The sequence below is a fragment of the Mirounga leonina genome, unplaced genomic scaffold (genome assembly GCF_011800145.1).
Source record: "Mirounga leonina isolate KUSES-001 unplaced genomic scaffold, KU_Mleo_1.0 Mir_92, whole genome shotgun sequence".
In the NCBI taxonomy this organism is placed as follows: Eukaryota; Metazoa; Chordata; class Mammalia; order Carnivora; family Phocidae; genus Mirounga; species Mirounga leonina.
This window is the reverse complement of record NW_023270852.1, coordinates 18,981,829-18,994,316: the sequence shown is the minus strand read 5'-3', so window position 1 is coordinate 18,994,316 and position 12,488 is coordinate 18,981,829. Positions and strand designations below refer to the sequence as shown.

The 12,488-nt window shown below is 48.1% G+C and overlaps 1 protein-coding gene and 1 pseudogene across 1 annotated transcript in view; one reads left to right on the top strand and one right to left on the bottom strand.

Annotated features, from left to right (window-relative positions):
* TENM4 (teneurin transmembrane protein 4) overlaps positions 1-12,488 on the top strand; it is a 713,747-nt gene that overhangs the window by 125,762 nt on the left and 575,497 nt on the right.
* On the bottom strand, positions 10,079-10,283 carry LOC118004337 (annotated as a pseudogene).

Genomic DNA, 12,488 nt, shown 5'->3' with positions numbered 1-12,488 from the left:
ACCAGCAGGATGGAAGAAGTTCATTGCTAATTACAATGGTGACTGTGATAGAATGGGGAAAACTCTGGAGATGTGTGGATAGGCTTTGGTCCTGCATTCTTGTCTTTCCGCCATGGATGGACCCCACTTTCCTCATTCCACACCTGTAAAATAGATGTACCACCTCCTTCTAAAGCTCCTGGGAATGAAACAAGGCTGTCTGTGAGAGTGTCCAGTGTGGAGCCTGGTACATAGTGGATTCTCGATGGCTACTTAGTTTGCCTCCCCCTTTTGTTCCCAAGAGGGCTTATCAAAGTAACAGTGTTCTTTCCTCACCCTTGTTTTGGCTGGTCTTTGATGAAATAGACCAAAGTCTCTGTTTTTTCTCGGACCCAGGACCATTTAGCACGTTGACTTGCGGTCAAGATGGTGTTTGGTGAGCTCTCCCGTAGTTGTGTTCAAGTGCAGTCTCCTTGTAGCTCTGTAAGAGTACACTCTGCGTTGTTCACAGCTTCATTCAGCTGGGGTGTGCAGAGCACCCCCGTGTGCCGGGCCCCGTGTGGGGCTCTGACTAGGCAGAGCTGGGCAAGGCAGGGCCGTGCCGTCTGCAGCTCCCAGCTAGCTCGTGGGGCAGACACCTACACCAGCAGTGATAGTCCTCTGCACCACGTGCTGTGGCTGACGGAGGCACAGAGGAAGGAGTCAGGGCAGGTCACAAAGGCAAGGCCGGAGTCCTCCTTGAAGATCACGGAGTTGGAGATGGCTGAGTGAAGGAGGGGCGGCATGGACAGCAGCACTGGGAGGGAGAGAACACGAAGCATTCAAGCCACAGTGAATGGCTCTGTTAGGGTTTTCAGATGAGGAAACCGATGCTGATAGAAATCAGAAGTACATACATGATGAATGTGACCCTTGGCAAGTCTTTTCCCTTTTCTGGGCCGATTTCCCCCATCCTCCAAAGAAGGTCCCTTTCATGACTCTCCAAACCTGTGACTCACAGCCTGCAAATTTGCGGGAAGCAGGCTTGAATCTCCGTCTATTTATCTTATCTTCCTATTTATATTTGGAAGCCCGTTTCTTCTTCTGTTAGAATTGCCTGCATTACCCACCCGGGAAGCATCTCTGTTTACCTTGATGTGATGTGAGCATGATCCAGGGTTATTAATAAAACAAGGCAGCCTCACAGCAGTGAGGTATGGGGAGCACAATTTTAGGACCAGCTGTCTCTGTCTGGGGGGCTTCGGCTGCCCTAGCAAGAATGCCCACCCTGCACAGCCTCTGTCTAACCTCCCGGGCTGGGACGGGGTGAGGACCCTCTTGGCCTTTAGGGGAGACACTGACCCCCTTCCCCAGGCCATGGAACTCCCTTACCTACACACCCCAGAGGCTGCAAACTGACAGCCTATAGACATGTTTTTGGGCTCACATCCCCTTTTAATTTTCAAAACATTTAAGCATCAGACTCTTGATTTTGGCTCAGGTCATGATCTCAGGGTTGTGAGATGGGGCCGTGGGGAGTCTGCTTGACATTCTCTCTCCCTCTCTCTCTGCTCCTCCCCCTGCTTATGTGTATGTGTGCACACACATGCTCTCTCTAAAATAAATAAATAAATCTTTAAAGAATAAAAAAGACTTTAATATAAAATCCAGGACATTTTGCTAAAAATAAGGATTTCCACCGTCTCTTAAAAACTCAGATTCGGCAACCATAGGACCACCTTCTTGCATGCATTGTCCACTGGTCCTGAATGGTGGCTGCCCCTTTTAGAAGGGCATGAGTTTTTGAGTTTGCCATAGTCCCCACCCCTCCTTATTACTGACCCCTATAGGCATTTGGGTTTGCCAGCCTTGATCTACCCCCTCACTAAAACCCAAAATCCATATCCTTTGGATTCTCACGAGGCAATATCTAATAATCACTCACATGTTATTCCTGTATGCAGATACAGAGCCCAATCCAGGTAACAAGGCCATTTCCTGTTCATGTTCTCATCCTGTCCTCACAGCAGCCTGCTGAAGTGGGTGCGATTGTTCCCATTTTACAGATGAGGAAACCAAGGCTGAAGGAAGGGAAGTATGGTCCTGGGTCATGGGTTTGGAGAATGGTACACTTGGGAGGTGGCTCTGCAGGATGGGCAGAGCATGGCTGGTGGCTTGTATTAGAGTTCGGTATTAGCTCTCACTCGCTGGGTATCTGTGCAAGTCTCTGCCCCTTTGGGGGCTCCAGTTTCCTCCTCTGTAGAGTCAGGTCACTGCCCTAAATCAGAGGTTATTAATGTAAGCATGGGGATTGGAAAAAAAGTTAGTATTTTCCCCCATTGTGAATATAGGCAGTAAACCACAATAGCGTTAGACGTCTCTGGGACTCTGTTACCAGGAGAAATCTGATATTTTTGTAATCCCATTATAGTTGTAGGAGATACCTCAAAATATCATTTATACTCATAACTACTTCAAAGTTATGAGAGTTACTAGACCTGCCACTAGATCTGTTATAAATCTTGACTTTAAAAACAAATAAAAATATCACCGTATCACAAACGTATCATTTTAATATTTTGATAACCATTTTAATATAATTGGTTTCCATTGTAACCCAAGGGGTTTTTTTTATGCATTTGGGAACATTTTTCTGAGAAAGGGTCTAACAAGTTTCAAGAAACTACCAGAGGGGTCCTAGAGACAAAAAAAGCTAAGACCCTTTCCTCAGATGGTCTCCAGGCCACTGGAACACCTGTGACTCTGGGCTCCGTGAGTATCAGGCCCAGACCTGCCTGCTGCCTCTCCACCCAGCGCACTCTGTGTCTACACCCATGGCAGCTTCTGAGGCCATATCCGGGGCCCTAGGCAGCCTGGTTGACATTCAGTTACATCAGATTGTTGGAGGCCGAAGATGTCAGAGTAGCCAGTAGCCAGGAGCAGGCCGGAGGAGAGGGGATGGGGGCTCCCTGGGCGCCTGGCCCCTGGCCCTGAGGGCTTCTGCACTGGGGAGTGCTGCGGTGCTCGGATCTCTGGGCCTGCGTGCGGTCACGGCGTTCATTCTCTCCACTCCTGTTTTTCTCTGCAGATCCTTTCATGAGATTCCAGATCTGGAAGCCCTGGGTGCTTCTGGTTGTTTTGTAGGGAAGGAAGCTGAGGTGCAGAGAAAGAAAAAATCCCTGACCGAGGTCACAGAGTTTGTCAGGGTCAAAGGAGGGACAAGAATGTACCTCCTCTGGTGCCCATTTGCTGGAATAGCAGGACCCAGTTCTTGGCTCACCAGGGGGCTGACTTTTCTTATGAAGGTGAATCTTTAGTTTGTTTTTTCTTGCCCATTCCTGACCAGCATTTTTTTTTCCTGAGACCTTGTCTTCTATTCTTCTTCTTCCTTCCTTTCTAGTCATTTAAAAAAATTTTTTTTAACAGTTCAGGTTCTCTCCCAAGAGTTCAGTCTGGTCCCTTAGGGAGCTGCTGTGCTGTATTTTCAGACCCCTTCCACACATCAGAAGGGAGGTAAATTAATTGGCTAATTCCTGAAATCTCTGTGGTGGCCATTGGAATTTACATTTCAGCTCTGACCCTGGAGACAGAGGAGAAAGGTCCAAGCTTATAGTCTCATCACATTGATTATTCGTTTGTCAAATATTGCTTGAGCCTCTGTGTCAGGAATCCCCTGGGTTGAGCAGTAAGGGTAGATATAGCAATGGACGAGATGACAGGCTCCCTGCCCACATGGGGCCTCTTTTCAATTCAGACATTGAACAACTAGTTCAGTCATGCTGAGTAAGTGTAACAAAAGAAGAGCCGTGGATAATAGGAGGAGCTGGTCAACCAGGGTTGGGCAGCAAAGGCCTTTCCAAGTATATGCCTTATAGGCTAAAACCCAGAATGTAGCTGGAAATGAGCTGGGGAGGTTCTAGAAATTGGGACAGCATGTGCAAATGCCTTGAGGCAGGAAGAAGTGTGTGTTGATGGGGGAAACAGAAGAGAATCAGGAGAGAAGCAGATGGTGAGATTAGAGGGACAGACAGGGTGCAGAGATGAGGACCTTATAAACCAGGATGAGGGTTTGAAGGCACTTGAGGACAGCAGGAAGCCACAGAAGGAAGACATGGTCAGAAGTACCTTTTAAGACCATGTTTTTTGCAAAAGAAGAATCCGAGAGGGTGACAGGGGAAGCGGGGAAATTACAAAGAGTCTTGTGATAGCAACCATGAGGAAAGGTGGTCTTTTGGACTGAGGTGTTACCTGATTGCTAAGGATGAGGGAATGGGTTTGAGAGCTACTTATGAGATGGGTAAAGTGATTCCCGAGCAGGAAAGAGTCAAGCCCAGAAAGACTCTGCCTTCTTCCTGCCTCCCAAAGGTCTGTAGGGAGCAGAGACCATAATCTCATCCTGGCAGGACAGGGAGCCCCTCCTTGGCCACAGTGATCCCTATTGAGGCTTGGTTGCATCGCGTCTTCACTGCTCGATGCCTGAAGCTGTCGGCAAAGCTGAGCCCCTGTGGCCAGAAAGACGGGGGAAATAACTCTCCTCCATGCGTTTAATCCATCCCGTCACTCAGGTCTTCTGTACTGAGCGTCAACGTGGTGAACTTCACTTTTGTGCTCCCTGCCCTCCCAGAGTTCATGACTCTAAATAGTGACCCAAACAAGCCCATAACTATGAACCGCGAGAAATACAGGATCAAGAGCAGAGGTGACATTCAAAATATTTAACAATCCGAGTGCACGTGCACAGGCTTGTCAGAACAGGTCTCTGCCGTCATGCCCAGCAGGGGCCTGGGGGCCTTCCACTTGCCACACATGCCTTACCTTCTGGACTGTGGGGAGAAGCTCAGGTCATGGTGGGAGGCATGGAGGGGCTTGGGGCAGGGACTGCACAGTGACTGGCATGGAGGTCTTTCATTATTTTAACCCCAGGCACAGTTGTCCTGCTCTGTACCTGCTGATCTGGACTGGGGGTCTGAGAAGGCTTCCTGGAGGAAGTGCTGTTTGAGCTGAGATCTGAAAGAGGCCGTGAAGCTGGGAGTGGCGATAGAAGAAAGAGCCTGTGTAAATGCTCTGAAATGGGACGGACAGTAGGGTGTTTGAGAAACGAAAGGGGCAGCATGTTTGGCGAGAGGAGGTGGGGCTGCCAGCAGGAGCCAGGCTCTCCGAGCCCAGGGCTCACATCTCCTACGAGCACGGGATACGGGGAGACCTGTTGGGGGGCTACTGCAGCAGCTCAGGTGAGAGTTGACTGTGGCTTGGACTAGGGTAGTGGAGGCAGAGGTGGTGAGAAGGGGACCAATGCGGGGGGGGTGGTGTTAGAACCAGCAGGGGTCCATGATGGGTTAATGTGGGGGTGTAGTGAAGGGGATGGGTATCGGGGGTGGGCTTGTAGCTTGTGCTGCTGATGGAAAGTGGCGTCACTCACTGAGATGGGGACCAGCAGAAGAGGACACCTGAGAGATAAGGGTTGAGCAGTTGACATGTTAAGTTTGAGGGTGGCAGGTAGGTCCAAGCGCCAAAACACAAACTTCTGGTTCTTGCTGTGCTGCTCTGTGTAATTGGAGCGAATCACTTTGCCTTTCTGAGCCTCCCTGTCCTCCACTATAAAACTGGGGAGGTAGGGCGCCTGGGTGGCTCAGTTGGTTAAGCGACTGCCTTCGGCTCAGGTCATGATCCTGGAGTCCTGGGATCGAGTCCCGCATCGGGCTCCCTGCTCGGCAGGGAGTCTGCTTCTCCCTCTGATCCTCCATCTCATGCTCTCTCTCTCTGTCTCATTCTCTCTCTCAAATAAATAAATAAAATCTTTAAAAAAAAAAAAACTGGGGAGGTAAAACCTGCTTTATGGGGTTGTTGTAAAGGTTGTCACAGACACGGAGGGAAAGCACCTCACATATTGTAAGCACGTGGTGACCACGGGTGGTCACTGGTAGCAGTTGATTTTAATTAAACATAGATGCTCAGGAATCTTATGACATCCTGCTACACAGAGGTACGTCGGGGACATTTTGTCCTTCATGAGACAAAACTTGGAGTCCAGGACACGGGTGGTGGTGGTGATGAGGAGTCTGTTTTCTTGGCTGTTGGAAGCACATGAAGCATCTGCCTTCCTCATTTAGGGGCTGGTGTTGTGTAGAGGGAGGGTCATTGAGGTGTAGAGGGAAGGTCATTGAGCTCTGAAGCAAATAGGTGGGCTCTCCTCCTGCCTCTGCAGCCTGAGCAGGTCCTATCATCTCTCTGAGCCTTAGTTTCTTTAGCTGTGAAATGGGAGTGGTGATAATACATACCTCCCAGGATGGTTGTAAAATTCACGCTGCCTCATGTGGAGTGGTGCCTAATAAAGATTTCGGCTTTATTCTTTCTTATGTGGCCATAGTTCCCGTGGCTTAAGGAAGAACATAGAGAGTAACATCAGGCCTCTTCCAGCCGGGCCTCAGCCCCACTCCTGCCTTTGCCTCCTGTCACCTGCTCCTCGTCGCCTCCGCGTCAGCCACAGAAGGCATCGCCACTGCCCCCCACCCCACTTCCCTCAGCCTCGGATGCCCTTTTCCCACCCTTTGTCCGTCAACTGCCTTCTTTGTCTCCACGGTCCAGGCAAATGCTGCCTCTTCCACAAAGCTTTTCCGATGCTGCCAAGGAGAATCCACAGGTCCGTCTCTCTTGTCCCCACAGCCCTGTCACTTGGCCCTCCCTTGAACACTCAGCATTCAGCTGTGGGATACAGCACAGGCCGGCGTCCTTAACTGTAATCCTCTTGGGCCCATGACCTTGTCTGTTGCAGTCTCATACCACCTTCAAATCTGAGCACGGGTCCACACACAAAAATAATGGAAGTGAGTGGAGTTGAATGGATTTGGCTAAGAGAAGTAGCCCAGTGACCCTGCAGACATGGGGCTGTGAGATGACCCAGGGATTAGAAGGCCAGCATCCGTGGCTGTGTTGTCCCAGTGGAGACAGAAGGGAGCAGGTTGTTTTGGGATGGATGGTTTGGCCCTTGATGTCAGAAAGCAGCCTTCCCAGGGCAGCTCCAGGACAGCCAGGCCCACAGCCTCCAGGAACTGGACCACTGCGGTCGGGCTGCTCGGGGGAGCTGGGCAAGGCATGATTATATCCCCATGAATGAAGTTAGGGGCCCTCCCGTTGGGCCTGGATCAGCTGCTGCTCTGTGGCTCTCCTTGCCCCTGCCTCATTCCTAGCCTCACCCCGCCCATCCATCCTCATGGCAGCCAGAGTGCTTGACCTCAAGGACAAATCTGGCCCTGTGATTGCCCAGCTTAAAAACCATTGATGGATGAGCCTGCTGCTAGAACCCAGCCCATGAGGCCTTCTAGGCCTTCTAGGCTCCAGCCCTGCATCCATCCGTGCTTCCAGAGGTTTCACTTCACCTCCTGCTGCTGGTGCTTCTCAGAATAGGTCCACATTTCACACGCCTTGCTGTGGACCTTTTTGTCTTGCAAACATCGTACTCCAGAGTCTTGCTTGAAGCCTGCCTTGCCCAGTCCCATCCCACTAAAACTAACCCCTTCCTGGCTGGGTCCCACTGAGATTACAGACCCCCCCCCACCCCACCACCTCCACCCCAGTGGTAACACTTGTACCTTTTAGTGCAGGGAGCATGTCTAACTGACCGTCTTTAGTAGTAGAAATCATAAAAGCAGTGAGTGCTGACCAACACTGACCTGCAGGCCCCTGCTAGGTGTTTGAGAAATGCTATTCCATAGAATTCTCCCCAGGTTGGGATAAGGATCTCTGCTTTGCTGATGAGGAAGCCGAAGCTCAGAGAGGTTAGATGACTTTCTGTGTGTCACGCAACTCATGTGAGTCAGAACGGGGATTCAAGCATGGTTCAGGCCCATGCTGTCTCTGAAAATCTTTCTGGCTACCAACTCCAGTCTGGGTCTGACACACCAAATAGGCAGCCAGCGATTGCTTGTTGAATGAAAGGGTGAGCATGACGCTGCTGGGGGGAAGAGTTGATGTTTCAAGGAGAGCTGACTTGCTTGGGTTTTAAAAATTACAAAGGCCCTCTCACGTGGTTCCTGTGGGCCTGGTTGAAAAGAAGCGATGGTCTCCATCTTGGATTCTTATTGGACACTCCATGTTTTTAGGTAACTCATAAAACCATTATTATCTCTCGCACAACCCCGAAAACTGCCTCATTCTGAGAGCAGCTTTGTGTAGTGTGTCCCCGGCTGGGGGCACCTGCAGAGGAGACAGCTGTGGGGAGGCCGCCCGGACGAGGACACAGCTGGTCTTGGGAAGCACTTACCGCATCAGGATGTCACTCTTGAGCCTGCCAAGCCGTGGTAGGTTGTTAGGTCGTTAGGGCTGGGGCCTTGTGGCTAGAGTACAATTTTCTCATCCTAAATTGCTTCATACCTGAAATGCGTCATTTTTGCAATCTCACACACGCACAAAATGAAATCTAACTGAGAGAATGACAAAGGAGAAAATCTCTGGCTCTGAAATACCCAGAAGAAAGCTAAAGTGAACATGTTTTCAGGACCTAATCAGCAGCAGAAGTCCAGGAGAAAAAAAAATCTGAGCACCAACAATGAAGAAGTTGGAAACCACACGGCCCTCAGGGGAGAGCGCCTCCCCCCTCAGACAGCTAGTGGCAATATGGCCAGCTTTGCTGGGCTCAAGAGAGTTTTTTGAAATCAGCTCCCCTGCCTGAAGGAGCGAAACGCAGAGCTCAAGCAGCATCTGAGTCTCGGAGTTACTGGAACCTCATGAGCAAGGACAGCAAGGGCTGCCAGAAAGGAGGCATTACCCTGTGCCGTCACCAGCCCTGCTTTGTGGGTCAGTGGTGCCCTTCCCTTGCAGGTCCTGACCCACTCAGGCCTCGAGTCCATCTGAATACAGTGGGAAACCCAGCAGGACTTCAGTCCTTCTAGTGGGTAGAACCTGGATGCTCAGTACCCCTTTTTCCAACCACAGAGTACCTTGGAAAATGTGCCTCAAAGGAAAACTCCAGTAAATAGCCAGAGGAGCTCACTTAGTGTGGGGGTTTAGGGCTTCCTGGAGGAGATAGCTGAGAGGCCTGAAGGATAAATTTGGGTTAGCCAGCAAAGAGGAGAGCAAACAACTTTCCAGGCAGATGGAACAGCACATCCAGGGCCTTGAATTGGGAAGAAGAATGACCGACTTGAGGATCTGCAAGGAAGCCAGTGTGACTAAGTACAGAGACTGGAGGGGAGATGGATGTATCGACAGAGACCCAAGCAGCGCAGAAACTGGGTCCCAGAAGCACCCTTTTCAGGCACAGGTGCACATTCTGGACTTTGGATATGATCTTTAACGGGCTAGGAAGCTGTCAAAGAGCTTTAGGCAGTGGAGACTATCTGATTTGCATTAAAAAAATATCCCTCTAGTTTCTGGATGGTGAGAGAATTGGAGGAGAGGATATGGGTAGCAGTTAGGAGGCTAGGTGAGAGGTGATGGTGGATTGGTGAGGGTCATGGTGCTGGAGAGGGAGAAACATGAACAGGAGCAGAATTAAAGTCTACTTAGGAAATAGGACAGATGGGACTTGGTGACTGGTGGGGAGAACGCGCAGGGAGGTATCAGGACAGGCCTCCAGATTTCTGGTGGGGCCACAGTACCTGGTAGTGCCATTTACCGCGATGGAACTCACTGGAAGAAAGCTAAAAATAAGAGTCAAGGCAAGAGACCAATGGCAAACTCTATGTACCAAACAGGAAAGAGGCTAATACCCAACCAAGCAATGGGCAAAGGACTGTGAATGTGCATTTCCTAAAAGAAGAATTGCAAATGGCCAAGAAGCATAGAAACAGATGTTCAACTGATATCCAAAAATGCAGACTAAAATAACTAGGCTCCATTTAACTATCACATTGACAAAGATAAAAAAGCACATTAATGCCTAAAACTGATGAGATCATGAAGAATTGGCATGCCTCTGTGCTGCTGGTGGAAATTAAAAGTGACACAGTCTTTTGTGGGGGGCAGTTACAAATTTCTTAAAAATGTCAAGCTATCAGATCATAATCTCAGGGTCCTGGGATCAAGCCCCACATTGGGCTCCGCGTGGAATCTCTTTGGGATTCTCTCTCTCCCTCTGTCCCTCATGCCCACTCCCATGCTTGCTCTCTCTCTCAAAATAAATAAATAAAATCTTTTTAAAAAAATGTCAAGCAATAAAGGGGGGCCTGGCTGGCTCAATCAGTGGAGCATGTGACTCTTGATCTCAGGGTCATGATTCGAGCCCCATGCTGGGTGTAGAGATTACTTAAAAATAAAATATTTTTAATTAGCAATAATCGCGCCTCAGATAAACCTCATTGGCTACGATACTGCCACTGTGCAAAGCTAAAAATAAAATATTTTTAAAAAAATGTTAAGCAGTGGGGCATCTGGGTGGCTCACCTGGTTAAGCGTCTGGCTCTTGACTTCAGCTCAGATCATGATTTTGGGGTCCTGAGATCGGGCCCCACGTGGGGCTCTGCAGTTATCGTGGAGTCTGCTTGGGATTCTTTCCCTCTTCCTCTGCCTCTCCCTTCTCCTCTGACCTTCCACCTGCTCATTGTCTCTCTCTCTCTCTCTCTCTAAAATAAATAAATAAAGTCTTTTAAAAAAATGTTAAGCAATATAGTCTAAGTATACAATCAAGCAACCACAAAAAGATACATGTACAAAAATACTAGAGTATTTTCACTAGTGAAAAAATGAAAACACCTATATGTACATTAATAGGATTAATTGTGCATTTATGTAACCCTTTAAAAAAGATAAAAATTAGTGTGTATAATAGGATCCCATTTTATAAAGTGTCTGAATGTGTATGTATGTGAATGTGCATGGGGGTATGTATACAACAAGGTTTGGGAGGAAGCCTGTCTAAAATCATATTGCTAGTGGTAGGTGAGTTTTTATTATATTTAATCAGTTTGGGTAAACAGAAAAAAATAATCCTTTAGAAGAAGAGAAAAGAGTAACTGCAGTGTAACAGAGACTTTAATTAAAGTCGCTGGAAGGGAAGCCAAGCGAGGGTGGCTCATCCTGACTCCAGCTAGTGGGAGACTTCATGGAAGAGGTGTCAGCCCAAGAATGAAAAATCATTGCTTTCCTGTGTCTGCACAACTTTGTAGCTTGTATTCATGAGAAATGGGGAACTCTCCAGAAAGTCTGAGCCCATTCTGCAGGCCTTTGAGTCTATTTACTCTCTGGTCATAAAAAATTCATGCCAATTAATTTTCAACCAGATGACAGGAAACAGAAGCCTAGAACTCTAGAAAGATACCCAACACCAGGTTCGATCAGTGCCCAGGACAGTCACTCCACCACTTTCTCCCACTTCCCATGACTCGCTTGGGGTCTTCTGCTCATTTGCAGTCGCAATGGCATTCCTGGATATTATGTTATCAGCCCTTTCTGTTTCCTTGGTTACTATCTTGGATCTTTGAATAAAGAATCACTTTCCCTTCACATTTTCTAAACTTGGTTTTAGAAATTCTGCAGCTTCTTATCCAAGTGCCCTTTTGGGAACTTAAATATGCATTGATACAATCTAGTCACTTTATGGAAAAGCTGGCGACCTAACAAAACAGGATGACCCTGCCTTGACTTGGAAACAGAACTTAATTGGGGGCCTGATGCCACAGAGTTGTAAATTGGGGGTCTGCAGAGGGGCAGAGAGGAAACTGAAAATACAGAGCCCAGGGTCGGAAGCGAGCAAATGGGGGCCCCCAAGTCCCAGTTCCTTCGGTTCTGGGCTATGTGACCTCAGGCAACTTTCTTGACATTCAGTAAGCATTAAATGCTTTTGACATTTCAGCTTTGAAATAGGACAGACTTATGTTCCAAGGCCTGGCTGCAGCATGACGAGAGACCCCTAAACCAGCCTTCCCAAGACAAAGTAGGGGCATCGCTGGGAAGTGCAGAGATGAGCATTCTAAACTTCAAAAGTTATTTATTTTAATGAGTATTAGAAAAAAACCCATAAAAACAACACTTCAAACCTATGACTTCATAGAGATTTGTATATAGAATGGTCATGACTAAAAATTCCTTTAAGCTGTTAGCAACAATTTTGCTATTAGAGAATCCATCTGAGTTGGAAGATTGCCTTTCAGTGGGCCTTAGAGAGAAGAGGGGTGGGGAAGTAAAGTGCAGCAGAAACTTTTTAAGAAAAAATCCATTAAAATAAAGTTAAGCAAAAAATGTGAATCAACTTGGAAAAATTAGTAAACGATAGTAGAGGTGAGACATCACTACGGCAAAAATTGGGCAAGTGGTGCCAACATGATGATTTCAGTGGGTCTTGGATGGACCTCGGAACCTCCCTGAGTTGCAGTTTTCTTGTCTGGAAGATCTCCCAGGGTGGCTAAGAGGCTCAGGAGATAATATCCATAGATATTACCAGCTCAACAGTATGGACTCATTGTCACATAGTAGGGATTCAAATATATGTTTCCTTCACTTTTCCTTAGCTTTGTGTTTTTAAGGTAAAAGTGATCTCTGGGATGGGCCAGTCTAGTTTCCTTATTTTGCAGATGAGGTAACTGAACCCAGACTGG